Source organism: Manduca sexta, chromosome 4, assembly GCF_014839805.1.
Source record: "Manduca sexta isolate Smith_Timp_Sample1 chromosome 4, JHU_Msex_v1.0, whole genome shotgun sequence".
Taxonomy (NCBI): Eukaryota; Metazoa; Arthropoda; class Insecta; order Lepidoptera; family Sphingidae; genus Manduca; species Manduca sexta.
Window position 1 is genome coordinate 1,760,266 of NC_051118.1, and position 12,232 is coordinate 1,772,497.

At 38.4% G+C, this 12,232-nt stretch overlaps 1 pseudogene; it reads right to left on the minus strand.

Moving 5' to 3' along the window:
• Positions 1–1,646: 1,646 nt before the first annotated feature.
• Positions 1,647–12,086, minus strand: LOC119188386 (annotated as a pseudogene).
• Between the last annotated feature and the right edge of the window lie 146 nt (positions 12,087–12,232).

Below are 12,232 nucleotides of genomic sequence, written 5' to 3' on the forward strand. Positions count from 1 at the left end.
ATATATATGTACTACGTATTAGATTTGGCGTTCCGAACATTCACTGTGTTCAACTGAATTGAACTGCAATCCATTCAAACTGACTTCAGTATGGTCAATATTGACAGCTTGTGATTGTGTACGGAGTGGCGCTCATGACATAAGAACTCGAGTCTAAGTGTAAACCTGGGTTGAATAAAAAATATTAGTCAAATAAGTAAAATTACTTGTTGTTCAAGTGAATAAATAGGTTATAACAGTGACGTTTTTTTGCCATTTTAGTACAAATTTTGACAAATATTTTATGGACGTTTGTGTCTATAGAATATACGTCAATGCTTTAGAACAGTTTGGCCACATCACAGAAACGAAGACACCAGATAGATACTAAAATTCTTACAATATCTATATACATAATTATAATCTACATCATTTACATCAAATTTACAATACTGTTCAGCACTTCCGTTTATAAACTAGCTATATATAAAGTTATGTCGTGTCCTTACATACGTTGTGATATACACTTCAATTAGTGAACTCTACCCCAATGGACTTACTGTATTTATTTCCTTGCATGAAGAAACTTCGTGAAAATAACAATCGAGATTGATAAACTATCTCGATAACAGCAAATCGATCCCAAAAATAAACCAATATTTATAAGTAATGTGTGTGTTGCCATCACTTTGTTCTAATTGATTTATATGCGCGATAAATCCGTATTGATTTATATCGTTTCAAATGTCCGCCGTAAACTATCCGTCGATTTCATTTACGATATTAATATTAATCTTCGCTCCGATCCAGAGAATAAACCAACAAAATACGTCATGTTATGTTGCTAATATGCATAAATACGGTATGCAAATAGTTCCAATGTTCTAAATAAAAGGAAGCCGACTGAAATCGGGTTATATAATCCTTTGCCTTTGTTTTGCTTTCTTTCTCTCGTTAACTCGATGGCTCACTAAAACAAGGTTTTGATATGAAAATTGAATTATATATCACGATTCTAACCCCCTTATTGATAGACGTTTTTTATCTGAGGACGGAGTAAAGCTGTGATAACAAGTCTGTTTCTCAGTGCTGACGGCATGGCAGCCTTCGCAATGCATAGACATAGGGCCGTTGTGATTGGCTAATATTAAGATACGACTTGAATCTAGTTGGCTGTCAGATAAACAAAGAAGAGAAACAGACTTGTTATCACAGCAATGCTCAGTCCTTAGATAAAAAACATCTATGAATAAGGGGGTAAGTGTTTTGCAATGAAAATTTCCAATAACCCTGAAAGAAAAATAAACGAGATACCAAGCAGTCTTTTTAAAATTTTACCAACATTAAAGAATTTTATCTCGTTTCAGTAAATAAGAATAAATTAACATAAAACCTTGTAATAGTGAGCAAGCGAAACGTCACTTGAATTAGACAAAACAACATAGTACAAACATACATAGTTCATTGAAATTAAACTAATTTTCGGATTCTATCGCGGTTTTTTATATTTTATTTTTCTCCCGACTTTGCAGCCTTCATGGTCACAAAAAACCGCGATAGAATCCGAAAATTAGTTTCATTTCAATGTCTAACATTCGCGTAAACATAAGAAATACATAGTTCATTAATGAAGTAGTTACTGTGATATTGCAACCATCAAGACCCGAGCTCAGCGAGAATGTCATTGGATTCTGCTTTACCGTCGCGGTACCCTGTATTCAGACAGAGACCTCGTTGTCGTCGTCGAGTTGTATGGAGTTGTCGTGGGCGGCGAGCTTGAGGAGTGTCTTCTTGATCCTGAGGGCCGGCAGACGCACCGACGGGTTCTGGTGCCAGCATTCGCGCATCAGGTTCGCCATGCCCAACATAGTCTGGAAAAATATTTTATATAGTATCATGTAAACAGGGTATTTTGAAAAGCGTTACTAAATGACAGCAGTGGTGGCGTAGTTGTACTGCATGTGCGGTACGGCAGCGCTCGGAGGTCCTGGGTTCGAATCCGGGTTGGACAAAGTGATATTTTGGGTATCTGTTCAGTATCAGCCCGGAGTCTGGAATTTGTGCCTAATATTGCGATAGGCTAGCCCCTATCACATCATGGGATCCACCACCTACTTTTGCCATCACTTGGCAGTGGGTGCCCTAGTAAAACCTCTGCATACCCCTTTGGAGATAAATGCGTGATGTGTGTTTGTTTTGTTTTATTACTTAATGAAGCCACATACGAGTACTCATGTTTCTAAAAATAATACTTTAGATTAAGTTATTTTATCTTTACATGAGCGAGTTCCACTACGACTCTAAGAGAATTCATCGCATCGAAAACATCACACTTTCAAACAGAAATATACTCACGCACACGCCGTAACCGCACTATACTACGAGGCGATAAAAATCAGAAAAATAAACCTTGGATTTTTGTGATAGTATGCTCACCGGATGATCAGAATGCGGCGGATCCGGCCTGACCTGCTCCACAGCCACGATCTTCCTCATGTCGTCGAAGCTGGGGTCCTGCGGCACGAGCGGGTGGTACGGCAGCGCCGGCGGGCTGGCGGGGGACACGCGCCGGCACACCTCCCACACCGCAAGCGCGCATACACGGCAGCGCAGGTACGACTCCAGACACAGCGGGTTCATGCTGATGGATATTACATTGATATTATTGACTGTCTGTAGAAAATATACTGGATGGTTGCGGACGTCAAGATTTTATGATTACAGTAAAAACTTGTCTTAAGGAAAGGAAATGTACGCGAGCCTTTATAGGCCTCAATGTGTATTGGCAACCGTGAGGTATACACACCTAACTGTGTGCCTAGGGCCGCGACAAATCTCCCCCGTGTATGAACGTGCGTTCGGTGTGGAGACCGAACGAGTACTTATATGTTCTATCAAGTTACCTTCACTAAACTTCACCCGCCACTGCTTGTTAGTCTAAAATTTTTAAATGGTACCTCTGGTCCAGCATCTCTGGACTCATGTACCGCTTGGTGCCCTGCCTGGTGCAGTGGTGCTGCTGTGCGCTTGCGTCAGCGCCAGCCCCAGATCAGCTATGCAGCACTCGCCGTTTATCTTCACCAGGATGTTCTTCGTCTTTATGTCGCGGTGAGCTATCGCTGGTTTGCCCTGCGAAGTTAACAGACTAACTAACAGATTTGTTTACAATAGCTACGTATATATAACTGTTGCTGCTAAACATTGTGATGTGTAATGATGGACATGTCATATGGGCTAATTATTAGGCACTAGTTGACCCGACAGACGTTTAGTCCATTGAAATGTTACATTTTTTAGGCCTTACCTTGCGTTTTTTAGAGGACGCAATTTTATTTTTTTGAAGTGTAGGTCAGTCTAAAGTAAAACCAAGTTTGTGGGGTCGCCACCCTTGTCCCACGGCCGCCATCTTGAAAATAGGGGTTGAATTGGTTTTACGATGTATCTCTTAACTATTTATCTGACAAAAAATGTATGAACATTTTTTGTTGCAAATAAATTCTCTACAACTTTGGTCTAGTAACAGTCGTGAGCTATAAATAAAAGTTTGCAAAATATTAAGAAATTCAATGGTAAGCAATGTCCATTGCAACGTCATCCGAACGCGTGTTTATAAGGTTCATAATACTTTTGTACTCATTAATACCCAAATACCAAGGGACCATTAGGGAACAAAGATCATCTGCCTGCTATTATTATTATTATTTCTAACCTCTCTTGTTGGAATAAGCTTATAATATTGTGTTGAAGTTGTCGTTCAACTTATATCTTTTAGTTGTGCTACATATTTCTGTACGTGCGGATGTATTTTATTCTGTTTTTAATTGTGAAGACGATTTCGTATGATTTTAGACACGATTTTATCTTTAGTAAAAACTACTTTTTATTAGCATTTTGACTTTTAAAAGACTTTTAAAAGTCAAAATGTAATAAACTTTCTACGACAACTTCAACGCAATATTATCAGCTATTCTTACAATAAGAGGGTTAGAAATAATAATAATATGAGCAGAGATGATCTTTTGTTCCCTAATGGTCCCTTGGGTGGTATTAATGAGAGTACAAAAAAGTATTATGAACTTTATAAAACACACGTTCTGATGGCGTTGCAATGGACATTGCTTAACATTGAATTTCTTAACATTTTCGCTTATAACTTTTTATTTATAGTTCTACGACAAAGTTACTAGACAAGTTGTAGAGAATTTAATTTGCAACAAAAATGTTCCTTTTTTTTGTCAATAAATAGTTTAAGAGATACATCGTAAAAAACATTTCAACCCCTATTTTCAAGATGGCGGCCGTGGGACAAGGGTGGCGACCCCACAAACTTGGTTTTAGCTTTAGACTGACCCCCCTACACTTCAAAAAAATAAAATTGCGTCCTCTAAAAAACGCAACCCCAAATGTAACTTTTCAATGGACTAGTTGTCCCGTCTTAACTATGAATTTGCAGCGCGCATTCTGTCAATCGCTGACAGTTATTTCAAACAATTGACAGTTATATAAAATTAATATTTTCGTTACATTTTCTAATTTGCGCGCAATTTTATTGAACTTTTTCTTAACCTACTCCTGACAATAACAAACACAACAAAAATAATAATAATAATTAAAAGGTCCAGCCGTTCACGCGTGATGGCGTGTCCAAGGAAATAGGGATTCATTTTATATATATATGATATATAGAATAAGTCCTAACAAATTAACAGATAATGTCATAAGGACGAAAGCTAATCCACACAATGCATTATAATTCAAACTTCAGATTTAGTCCAGTGCCTGATTTATAGTTTTCTCATGTATAGACAAAGGAAGTAAAAAGCTATCACACCAACGCACTCCTGACAATGGTTCAAGTTACCTGCGTGCCGTAATCTGGGTGTGCAGATGCAGCAGCCCGTTGACCGTGGAGAGCACGATGACCATCATCTGATGACGCGTGAGTGTGGTCCGGGACAGGTACTCGTGCAGCGAGCCCAGCGGGTGGAAGTGAGTTATCAACCATAACTGTGTGCAAAATACAACATAATTTACAAAATTTCTTTAACTAAGAAGGCTGTCATCCTGGAAGAACTGATTTTGTTACTGTTAAGTAAGGTTTTGTTTATACCACAAGAGCTTTTACCATATAAATTATCACAGCAATCGGACTTAGCATATTTAGAAGCTTAGAGATTATATAAATTGAGACGAGTTGGTTGCATATAGAAATATTTCCATTAGAGTAAACGAACCTGAAAGCATGGCAATATACTGCTGCGGGAAGTAATGTAAAGTGTCGGTTGTGAAGTATATACCTGCGTGCAACTGCCCCGGCTGGTCATGTCGCTGCCGATGTACGCGAGTATGTTGTCGTGGCGCAGCAGCACGGTGCTGTAGATCTCGGTCTCGCGGCGCCAGCTCGCCTCGTCGCGCGAGAAGAATATCTTCACCGCCACGGAGTCCGCGTACCACGAGCCGCGCCACACCTCGCCGTACCGACCCTGCGCGTACGCACACCATACATAAAACTATGTTTGTAATATCCTAGAAACCTTTAATGTTCCTGGACATTTGAGGAAAATGCCCTTATCACTATGTTGTTACGTTATGAACTAGCGTTGAGTGGTTTGGAAAATTGGTAAACATCAAATTCATTCTAACCAAAAATTCCAATAAAAAAATCGTATAATCGTGAAGAATAGGTAGATAATGCAACTTTTACTTTTTGAACTACCAACACCTCAGTCCGCTCCGTAACCACGAAGGCAACTGTCTTCGTAACGTCGAAAGAAAATTATTATATATTAAAACCGCTATAAAATCCACAAAATAGCTTTATTTCATATAATATAATATATGGTATTACCTATTAATGCAATGTCAAATTGTCTCCGTATAACAGAGGGCTGGTATTACTTATTAATGCAATGAGACATTGTCTTCGTATAACAGAGGGCTGGTATTACCTATGAATGCAATGTCAAATTGTCTCCGTATAACGTGGTTGGCTACACACCTTCCCGATGCAGTCGTAGAGCGTGACCTGCTTGGCGAGCGTGCGCTGCACCATGAGCGGCAGCCCCGAGCCCGAGCCCGACGTCACCGAGCACTCCAGGTACTCGCGCAGCGTGGAGTCGCCCGCCGCCACCGCCACCACCCAGCCTGCGCCCGCGCCGCCAGACCCCTCGCCGCCTGCACAATAACACTCTTTTTAGTAAATAAAGGATTTTCATTTTGAATTAGCCAACTGCTGAGTTTACTGATGTCTCAAGTAGTATATACATAAATTATGTCAACAATCAAAATAAAAGTTAACATGATAATGGATCACTTGTTTAGGTTAGTTCATGCTTATATAATATAATATCAGCCCTGTATTATATACTGTCCTACTGCTGGGCACAGGCTTCCTAAACTACTGAGAGGATAAGGCCTTAGTCCACCACGCTGGCCAAGTGTGGATTGATAGTCTTCACACACCCTCAAAATTCATATACAGACTGCTCAGGATTTGCAGGTTTCTTCACAATATTTTCCTTCGCCGTTAAAACAAGTAAATTTTAGAAAAGTTAGAGGTGGATGCTCTTGAGATTTGAACCTGCGGACTTCGGCAGTCCACTCCACAACTAACTAGGTTCGCCACGTCGTCGTGATGATTAGTACCAAAATAGTTAACGATATATTACTGTTTGATAGAAACTCTGTAAATTGGATAAAGGATTTACTACATGCACACACATGTCACGCATTTATCCCTGAAATGGTATGCAGGGGTGCAACCAGAGCACCTACTTTTCACCAAGTGGGTTCCATCCTATGATATGATAGGGGCGAGCCTATCGCCATATCGGGCACATATTCAAAACTCCGGGCTGAAACTGAGCAGAAAAACCCAAATATCACTTTGCCCGACCCGGGATTCGAACCCAAGACATTACAGCGCTGCCATAGCAACTACGCCACTGAAGCAGTCTAGATTTACTTATAATGTAAAAAGTTAAATATACCTTCATAAAACGGATTGGTGACTTGCGGATTATAGACATTAGATGAGAAGTAATTCGGATCCGCGCCCAGCTTGTGCAGAGCGGCGCGCGACACTCACAACCTAGAACACAAACGTTACAATATTTAAAACTAATTTTATTCACCACTGACTATTAAAGTGTGTTTCAGAATGAAAGCTAACATATGCAGTGTTAATGCACCTTCTTTGATAAAGGATAAATTAGGCAATCAAAGAATTAACTGATATTTAAAAATTAATTGACACTGTATTAGCTTGACAGGCTGACTTAAGTCCCAAGAGATCTAAATATCTAAATATAATGTGCTCATGAAGTCGGCCGCGTGAAAAGCCATTCTCACAAGTCTCTAAATAATCAAATACTATCTCTCTCTCTCTAATAATCAAATACTAATACAGTCTACCTGTGTGCCAAATGTAAGCCAAATACGTTTAGCGGTTTTGTGTTTACTTCTAACATCCAAATATTTTCACAAACTTTCGCATTTGTATTATAAGTAAGAGTCAGACTGATGATTTTAAGACACCTCAAGGTCTTTTTACATTTTTCTTTCAACTGCGAGAACTAATCACTAACTAGACGTGAATTTAAATTCTTTACTTGCCAATACTTGTTTAGTTACCCAGATTAAAGCCGAAACAAAATGTATGAAAATGGACCTTGAGGTATCGCCTTAACTGGTTTTAGTTATATATTGACTGTATGAAGGTGTCAGCTAGAAGCTAGGGCCGTACACCTCATCTGTTTTTTTTATTGCCAAACAAGCCAGCAGTCCACCTGCTGGTAAACACTATCCGCCTATGGTCTATTTTTCAGAAGCCCAGCCAACCCGTAACCTGCCTGTGACTCCGCCTGACCACGAACACCGCCATGGCGACGACAGCGGCGACGGCTATGACGGACGCGGCCACGATGACGCCCAGCTTGCGCGCTGGAGTGCAGCGGCTGTATGGAGGTGTCGGCCAGCGGCGGCAGGCCGGGGAAGTCCCCGTCGTTGCACATGTCGCCGCGGCAGCATGTCACGTTTCGCTGACCGGCGTGACGCTTGCGCACACTGCAATGTGATAATTTTATAGAATTAGAGCAGCGGTACAAGCTTTATTTTACACGATTCACTAGGTGCGTTGTATAAACGTCTAGATACCCTACCACTATATCTTTTTCTATTGGCAAGTGGCAGTGTGAATATTTTTTTATATTCCGGTTTGAAGGATATTTATCATCATCAGCTGCAGGATATCCACTGCTGAAGATGGGCCTCCCCTAAAGATTTCCAGATCAACTTATTGTAAACGGTCCGCATCTAGCGACCTCCTGCGACATTTATGAAGGATATTATAGCTAGCATAATAACTGTACATTATGAGACTTAACATCTTGTGTCCCAGGGTGACAAGTGCAGTGGAGTGCAGGGATGTTATGGATATGAAATTTCGGATATGGATACGGATATGTAATTATTTCGGATTATCCGGTAGTTTCGGATAGTTTCGGTTACGGATATTAGATTAAAGTAAAATAAAAATATTATGTAATACAGTAGGGCGATGATTCCTAACTATCGTTCGTCGTCATCGTCGATTATTAAGTATCGATGAATTAATTGGGGGACATGGGTGTTCGAAAAACCTCTGTGTTTTAATTTGAGATGAAGTTGCAGTGAAGTAGCGCCACCTCCTCTCCGTGAAAAGTTTTTACCACACTGTTTACATTTTGCAAAATCAATTTAGTACGTAACACAACAATTTTCCTTCACTTTACTAAATGAAGTACCTACCTGCTTCAAAATAAAAAAAAAAACTATTTATGAATGAGGTTAAGTATGTTATGATTAAAAATAAAAAACTATATAAAATTCACGTACCGCGTAAGCGGTGAAACAAAAATCTGAAGTAACATATCCGTAACTTATGCAAAACTTTTTTAACGGATACGGCTACGGATATATTTTTGTTTCGGATATCCGATAGTTTCGGTTACGGTTACGGAGCTCCATAACATCCCTGGTGGAGTGCTAGTTGGCACATTACTTTATATATAATTCAAAATTAATGTATTGGGCTTGCATTTCAACTTGATACTAAACTCTGTGAAAGATGGCCCCTATGACATGAGCGTAATATTTCTTTTAGTCACTATCCAAGAGTATCCTAAGTAGTGTAATATCAGCAGTGCCCAAGCACTGTAGGAGCGCGGAAACGACCAAACCAGGATGTTTTGTGTCATGCATTATCACAGTTATAGAAGCTCGCACCAGGCACCTAAAAGGCTTCTTACGGCACAGCTATCCAGATATCTTTCCACCAGCATATAACATACCCCTGATGATGCGCATTAGATCGGCACGTGAACTGGTAATGGTCCCTCCGCTCGGAGCAGCCGCGCGAGTGCTGCAGCTCGCCGTCAGACAGCCGTACCGAGGACTTGAAGCAGAACAGCGCCTCGCGGCACTCCGAGCCCGGCCCGCCGCACGCCGCGCCTTCGCATTGGTGGCATTTGTACCTAATGGTTTAGATATGGATTGTAGGTTTGGTTCTTGGATGGTCCTTATATACAAATCTGATATGTCTGTTTGATGGTACAATGACTTATCTCTTTTTCCACTAGATAGGACCAATTTAAAATACACTGTAAGCAGTTAATATTTCTGTCAGGTTGTCAAGTCAGGTTCAATACTGATTTAAAATTGGTGCACCAACTTTGAGTTGAAGTTGTAACAGACATCTCTGAAGATAATCTAGACTACACCAAAACCATAGTAACTAGAAGCAGCACTGAGAGATACTGTTTATAGCCAGCTGTTGCATTTACTCAGAAATAAGAGTTGTTTAATTTATCAAACAATTGTATAAGTGAATATGTTTAAAATATTAATTAAAAAGTAAATTTTTTAATTAATCCAAAACATAATTACCTCTTATGAAATTTCCTTCATAGACAGCATAAAAAAATACAAATATATATCACATAAAAAAAAAATCTCATTAAATATTCAAACATGTTTTCTAACACATGTATAAAAATTTACAAAATTTGTTCAACAGTTTGTGAAAACATACCAAGATACTTCTAAAATTATTTTAAACATCATAATGTATATGAAATAACATAAAATTATATTATAACTGGAATTCTATAATAATTTAAGAAATATAAAATTTTACCTTGGTTCGTGAACCATCATCTTATCGATAGAGATTGTGTTGTCCAACCTCTGCTCATTGGGACCTTGTGTACTCCCTGATAAGCCATCTTCTTGCAGTGCGTCAAAACCGGGAAGAGCTGGATGTACAATAAGTTCACACTTTATTCCTGAATGTTTATATTACTTGCTGCTGAGCACGGACCTCCTCTATTACTGAGGCTGAATTAAGCCTTAGTCCACCATGCTGGCATAATGATTGGCAAACTTTACATACATTCAGATTTGAACATTGATATGCAAAAATGATCCAACCCACAGTACGGTCGAAAATGAGCCGAGTATGCCAAATTAGTTCTAGTCTATATGGTCTATATTTTCCATTAGTAAAAACATTCTAGGCAAAATATGTTAATTTGAACTTTTTATTATCAAAATATAAAATAGAACAATAACAAAAATATGATTTAAACTTCAGTCTTCACTATCTCAAAAGTGTCATTTTATGGGCTGGATCTGTTTTGCGTATCTACATCCAATTATAATTGTGAATTCTTGTTGAAACTAGTTATTTGATGTCCATGCCAAATTGTTTCAATACCTATGTAATGATGACATATTCCAGCATTAAAATATATAAGAAAATTTGTTTTACAAAATGTATGACTTCTAAATATATCTGATACCATTATAAGATGGGTAATGAATTGTAAACTATTATAACAAGGAGTTTTAGTTCAAACAGAGACATTATAATGCATTTTTGAAAGTAAGCCATTAAAACCGATTTGAAATAAATTATTCCTAAAATTATTAACTTTTTTATACATTCAGAGCATAGTGACCACACTGCACCTGGTGTTAGGTGGAGAGGGACTCAATACAATGTCTACTGACAAAAGATGATAGTCCCTCAGTAGTCAACACAATTATGCTGGCCTGTTGGAACCAGATATACAAGTATGACCCTGGAACTTGACACCTTTTTGCATGGCCTTTTACCGGATTGGCGCAATAACATAGTGTTACATTGTGTCACATAGAAATGTGGGCCTTGCAACTATGAGCCATCGACACGGTGACCTCAGAGCGATTGCCGCCTAAGACCACCACTGTTAGACATCTTAGAAACATTAGCATAGCCCCCTGATCATAGACTAGATGTCTATAATAAGAACCCTAGACAGATATTAGGCCATCCAAGAAGTTAAATTTAATAGATACGATTTATCCTTCGTGTTTGTTTGCGGATATTAACAATATTGGTAATGAACACTGTTTTTATGTGTGTAGAATATTAATGAGTGGAGTTTATGGTCTATTAAAACTGTGTAAACGTTAAAAGGATCGCTACCTGCCCCATACTTATGTAGGTTACGTATTTTTTGCGCGTTTCTGGGTTCACGTAAATAAATCTTTGATTAGAACCTGGCTTCCATTTTCATGTACACTTAGAACAATTTGCGACCACATCATGACATAAACACTTGAACAGGAAAGTGTGTTAGATTACAAAGCGTAATGAACGTATAGAACTAAGATTTTTCATAGAAAAACAATAATATTGTAACTTGTGTATTATAAAAGCCCTGTCATTACACACTTTATATTGAGGGGGATCGCTTTGAAAATAACACCAAACACTAATGAGATTCTCCAGAATACTTTCACCATAATAAGAAGTGAAAAACTCACCGTAACAACTATTTATCAACAAAATGTGAACAGATATCCGAAAATGACAGCGTCCGCCATTCTTCGTTCATCATAACAATGCACTGAGAAGATCAAGAACATATCTTGATAAAAACAAGAGTATGAAAATAACACAATAACTGTCCAATAAAAGACTTAATATTTATCATTATTTATGTAATTATATATTATTATCACCTATTGTCGAAAACTGGAAACTAGGCTGAATTAACTATCTCTGTATAAATTACTTCCGTTGTATAAGCGGATGTAAATGCCTTTATACTAGCCACACATGGTAACAAGTTATCTTCGTGACACTTTGCCGTTTGATGGAACTTGTATATTTTTTATTAGAAACAAGAAAAATATAATAATATGTGATCAATATTTTTATATTCATTTT